The sequence below is a fragment of the Cimex lectularius genome, unplaced genomic scaffold (genome assembly GCF_000648675.2).
Source record: "Cimex lectularius strain Harlan isolate CLEC.00 unplaced genomic scaffold, Clec_2.1 scaffold137, whole genome shotgun sequence".
Lineage (NCBI taxonomy): Eukaryota > Metazoa > Arthropoda > Insecta > Hemiptera > Cimicidae > Cimex > Cimex lectularius.
Window position 1 is genome coordinate 9,590 of NW_019392687.1, and position 6,410 is coordinate 15,999.

A 6,410-nucleotide genomic window follows, 5' to 3' on the forward strand; every position below is an offset into this window, starting at 1 on the left:
AAGAAAAATCCTTTATCCTTGTTTTGGATTAAGGATTAAGTGTGTTTGCCTCTAAATAATATTCCCAATTGAAAACAGCTTAAATAAATATTTATTGGTAAAAACGATGAGACAATTTAAGGGCAGGATTTTGTTTTATCGACAAAATGAAACAAAAATCAATTAGTGTAATTTTTTGCCTGCCATTGTATATACATTGTTTACGAGAAACTGAAATAAGGGAAATATTTTTGAATTGTTTAAATCCTTCTATTTATGTAATTGCTACATAAAGTTTGTTTGTTTTGAAAGCTTCAATAACTTAACATTTAAAAAACAATTTTAATAACGTAATTGCTAATTTAATCTATGTTCTGTATGCCTACTTAATCGTCGTCGTAATGTGCATCATAATATACAACCATGTAACTTAAAGAAATGTTACAATTAATTAATGTTTTTAGTTGAGATAAAAAAGTCAGTGTGACGAGCGGGATTCGAACCCACGACCTTCGGCTAGATACGCCGTTGCTCTACCACTTGATCTATCGTGTCTTCGATCCTCTCGGACACAAAAAAGTGGGGTTTAAGATGGGAAGTTAGTGTCCGAGTGGATCGAGGTCACGACAGCTCAAGTGGTAGAACAGCGGCGTATCTAGCCGAAGATCGAGGGTTCGAATCCCGCTCGTCCCACTAACTTTTTATCTCAATTAAAAACCTTAATTAATTTAAAAAATATATTTTATACAACCATAGATAAAAAAATAAGTAATTGGAATAATTAATATGGTCAATTATGACCATGAAGCAAATATAGATATATTTTATAATTAGAAAAGAGGGTGGGATACTTAATTTTATAGTTTCAGTTTTTATTATTAATCAAATGTTTTATTATTAACAAAAATTTACAGTTTAATTTTTTAACTATTTTTGCAGCTTCTTTGTGCAGGTTCTGATATAAAAATAAACTGCATTTTAATGGAAAAAACCCAAAGATTATAATTTTTTTTCCATTTTTTTTCAACAATGTAATGTACAAAAGTAAGAAAAGGGTTTTGCACCAACAAATAAGCAATGCTCCGCACATAAAATACTCTCTCAGTATCTCTCCCTAAAAAATACGATCCTGTTTGATCGAACAAAAAATTGTTTGCATTTCACCCTCAAACGCAAAGGTCAACTGCAGAGAAAGACCGAGTGCTTAAAGCATGACTGGAATTCAACCGATGTTATTTGGAACAAAGCCTAATTGAAAAGCATACGTTCAGAAATCGTACACAGATCACATAATTGCAAGTCGGGTTAAAAATTCGTATCAGATACACCCTAAACCTGAAATATGACAGTATATACAACAAGTTTTTCCAACTTAAATTTGTCAAAATTAAAAATTTAATCGATTACATTCAATCATGTTAAGTTTTTAAAATTTTAAAAGTTCAAAAACTAAAATATCTATATACGAAATTTAAGTGCATGTCTCAGATTCATAATACTAAGTTTGCAAACGCCCGTCTGCGAGTCGTTAAGCACAAAATCAAAACTTTGAATAGTTCATTCTCAGTAAAAGGTGCAATAACCTTTTCTAGAATCCCTATACACATAAAACTATGTAAAAATAACAACGATTCCAGAATAGTCGTAAAAATCACCTCTTATGATCTAAGATTGATGCGAAAAATTCACTGTCTTAAATTTAACTTTTTTTATATTACTATTTACTGACTAAAAGTTTTATTTCTAGATTATATTGACAATTTATAATTCATGATTTGTTTATTCGGAAATCGTGAGATGCGGTCTGGTGTGATGTAGGTTTCAGAAAAACATTTTCTTTATCGTGCCAACGTTTCGATCTTTGTTGGGATCATCTTCAGGGCTTGGGATTTACAAACATTGTTTCAATTTAACAAATACATTTAGGATGTGCAAAAAAGTGAATTTATGCAATGCTAAAGAATATTTTTTATATTCAATCAAAGTATTTCTAAAAAATATTTTTTGCATTGTACAAATTCACTTTTTTCCACATCCTACATGTATTTGTTAAATTTAAACAATGTTTGTAAATCCCAGGCCCTGAAGATGATCTCAACAAAGATCGAAATGTTGCCACGATAAAGAAATGTTTTTTCTGAAACCTACATCACACCAGACCGCATCTCACGATTTCCGAATAATCATCGTCTAACGGTCACTAATCACCACACATTTCATGATTTGTACTGAATTGTATTGAAAAAGTATTTTTGTTCACTTATTATATTAGTAATTTACTTTTTAATTGCTCAATTATTCTGTAAAATATAAATTTATTTCAATAGGCAATTTGAAATAAATACTATATTTAAATGTAATACGAATAGATGTAACATAATAACCGCAAAAATCAAGTTATTAGAAGAAATTAATTTTTAATGAATTAGAAGTAGAGTAAACTTAGTAACCATTGTATCTCATATTAGATGTAATAATGTTCTTTGAGACCAAAACTTGTTTGATTGGTAAATAAAGAATCATCATCATCTGTTTCTGTTTTTATCTATGTAAATATCTCTCAATTTATTTTTTATATCAACTAAATCCACCCCACGGGAGAATAATTCCCAATTCTCCTGGCTCTACCCCAGTATTTCCTAGGTTGCTTTCTTTTCCAGTCCATCCACACTCGTCGTCCTCCTTACATCACCCAATCCCTCCAGTTCAGCTCCTCATCTCTAATTAACCTTATCCTTCCATAACATACAGCCCATACCTTCGAAACATCCTTTCTGATCCGAGCCCCTAAACTCTGGAACTCCCTTCCTCTTTCTCTTCGTCACGCTGCCTTCTTTTCCTCCTTTAAATCCCACCTGTACAATCACCTCCTCTCCCTCCAATCAGAGACCTTACGTTAATATTTGATATTTTTGTTTAATATTGTTGTTATTTGTTCTTATGGCTTGCTTTACCTGTATAAATTGTGCCAAGATTTTTATCTTTATCTGCCATCCCCTTCATACAATAATAAACACGGCCAAAGGGTTACTTCACAGAATGATTACCTTCTACCACAAAAACATAAAGATATACAAACAGATCCTCCATAACAATCTCTACCCTAAACACATAATTAACAGAATAATCACCAACCTCAACTCAACACTAACACCATCCACTATTACTAATAATACTACATTAAGTCTATCGAACACAAACAAACCAGCATACATTTCCATACCGTTTATCCAAGGCCTATCACATAAATTAAACTCATTTCTCTTGTCCGATAAATTCAAAATAGCTTTCAAAAATTATAAAACAATTCAAACACTTTTTCCAAAATTAAAGATCCCACACCAATAACAAATAAATCTGACGTAATCTACAAGATCAACTGTTTAAACTGTCCGGCAACTTACATCGGTCTTACATCCCAATATCTGGACAAGAGAGTAAAGCAACATATCTACGATTGCAAGAAACCTAAGCAAATCCTACAGCACTCGCGATCCACCATCTTGAACACCGACACAATTTCGACTTCAAAAATCCAAAAGTATTACACACAGAACAAAACAAACATAAACGTAATTTCTTAGAAATGGTTTATATCAACAGAGATAAACACAGCATCAATTACAGAAGAAATACATATAAACTCAGTCACAGCTACGCCAATATCATTAATCAAATTCAATACAGATAACATACCTGTATCATCACATTACATTCCACACATCAAATATTTTTCACATAGTCTAATTTCCCAACAATTTAGCTTTCCTTTTCCTATTTATCCCTTTCTATATAATCCTGAAAGGATAATCTGGCCGAACCATTACCAACACATTTTTTCTCTTCGTCGGCTCTTTTCACCTCAAAGAAGCCGACGCCTTATACAAAAATGTCTTTTCTATACCGACTTCCTTATAAACAAAAAATAGCAAAATCTCACTGGCACTCTCGACACGACACGCAAGATGGCACAATTACACAGAAGACAAACACTTTGAGTGAGTAGAAATACTTTGATTGAAAAAAAAATATATATATATACATCCAAAATGTAATTGTTATATGTAAACAATGTTTATAAATCCCAGGCTCTGAAGATGATCTCAATAAAGATCGAAACGTTGGCACGATAAAGAAAATGTTTTTCTGAAACCTACATCACACCAGATCGCATCTCACGATTTCTAAATAAATATTTTTATTTCATTTTAATCTCAATTTCATAGGAGGAACTTCCTTTATTCATTTCATGTATATTATTCTTAGCTGATACCAGTCCCAGAATAAAGTTATTTTTCTTCTTCTTCTTTTTAAATATCTATCTTTAGCCATTATTTTTTGACTCTACATTTCTAATCATCTATTTTTATCTTTACCTAATATATCTTCTCATTCTCATTATGTCCAACCATCTGTCTATTTATCATGTTCTTCCTCTCTTGGGCGATTTTTTTCTCCATCATGCAGTGAAATTCTATAAGTCTGACTAATTATCTTTTGCTCAGAGGGAAAAATCGCTACATACATTTGGACTGAAACGTAAATGGCAAAATTTGACTTTTACAATTATATTGCTAATAAATAACAAAATTGGTCTTTATAAAAGAGCAACGCTAGAGAGTAATTAGGTGACTTTCGTTGTTTCACTATAAACGTTCTATCATTACGTTGGAATAAAAGTTGACAATTTTATGTGTCTTGTCATTAATAAAAAAAAAATAATAGAGAAAAACGAACTTTGCATGAACGTAACGACAGAGCCATGGTGAGATTTATGTTCTCCTGAAGACGCAGCAGCGTGTGAAGGTCGCTCGTGCACAACAGTAGTGGGGCTATGGCACACCCTTGGGACTCGCCTGACTTCCTTCAGCCATTAATATGCTTCATTGTGATTTGTTAATGCGAGATGTATGACGTAAATATTTGATTTTTTTAACCTTATGTATGAGTGGATAAAACAAGATTTTTTCCCTTATTTTGCCTTTGTGATTCAAAAACCAAATTAAGGAAAAATATGTAGTTCAAAAAGAGAAACAGAGATTAAATATGTGAAACTTTATGAGTGACATCATTGACCTTGCAACGCCAAAACACGGTTTTTCTTTTGTGACATACTAGGTCGGAAGACATTCCGGCGCTTTTCCGAATCGCGGACGGGAAAGACTCTCCCTGTTTTCTCATTGTACGCAGATCTTGCCGGGACGTTGCGTCAGGGGTACCGGGGAAAGCGTGAGCGATATTTCCGGCCCGGCGGAAGGACGCAGAGACGAAGATGCTGGCTAGGGGCCAGATACTCGAGGAAACGACGAACGTTCACCTCCGTCTCAAAGGTCGACGCGTAGTAAAATCAAAAGGGACACGTGTACTCATGCGAACACGCAAAAACAACAAAGCGCCTACGTACAAATAAAAAAAAAAACTACAAATATGTGCGTGACATAAAAAACAACACAACTATTGCGAGCGATGTCAGATCGCTAACTCGACAATTACCTGGCCATACCTACATAAAAAAGACTCCAACATATGGTGATTTTTATCGAGATATTTACTAAATATCAACGTTTTTTTTGCAAATATTTAAACGTATTGTTCTCATTTCATATTTAGAATTATCATTATTGCAGAAAGTTGCATTTCATTCCCTTTGGCACGATGCAAGAGAATAAAGTCTATTTTAACTGGTTAATGCTGTCCTGGTCGTACGAAGACAAGACGAAGAGTCCGGTTGAACAAGATGCCAAGTTTAGATTTAACGATAGAGTCAAAGTTTTGACAAATTGAAGTTTTTCATTGAAAATCAAACAACAAAATTTTATAATCGTACAGCCTACTTTCCTATAGCTTGGAAGCATTCGTATATTCGAATGTTCCCTTAGCCAAAAACGCCAACGTATTGTACTACTTCATACGGGCCAATATCTCTACTACTCAGTTTGGGTAAAATTTAGAAAAACTCCTGTTAAAAAGAATTCTTCCGATTCTAAATTCTCAAAACATAATCCAAGACTATCAATTTGGTTCTCGCAAGTCACTCAATTCTCCAACAGTGCCACCGCGTGGTAGACATTATTTCCTCCTCCGTTGATATAGGACAGTACTGTTCTGGAGCTTTTCTTGACGTAAGCCAAGCTTTTGATCGAGTTTGGCTGTTCATGCTCAAGGGCTTCCTTCCATCCACTGTCTTATACTGCATAGTTACTTCACTGACCAATTCTTACAGCTTTAGTCGAGATGTGTGCCGGGCGGTGATACTGTCTCGGATTCGTCCCCTCGAGATGACTGGTCGGGATGGTGTCGACTCGTTCGGCGCTTGAACGCTTTTATCCACCCAGGGGAGCCATAGCCCACTTAATGTGGAATTACGGTGACAATGGGCGGTACAGTGTGGCCGAGGCGGGGGATGCAGCCTGAAAATGTGAGCCTCGTGT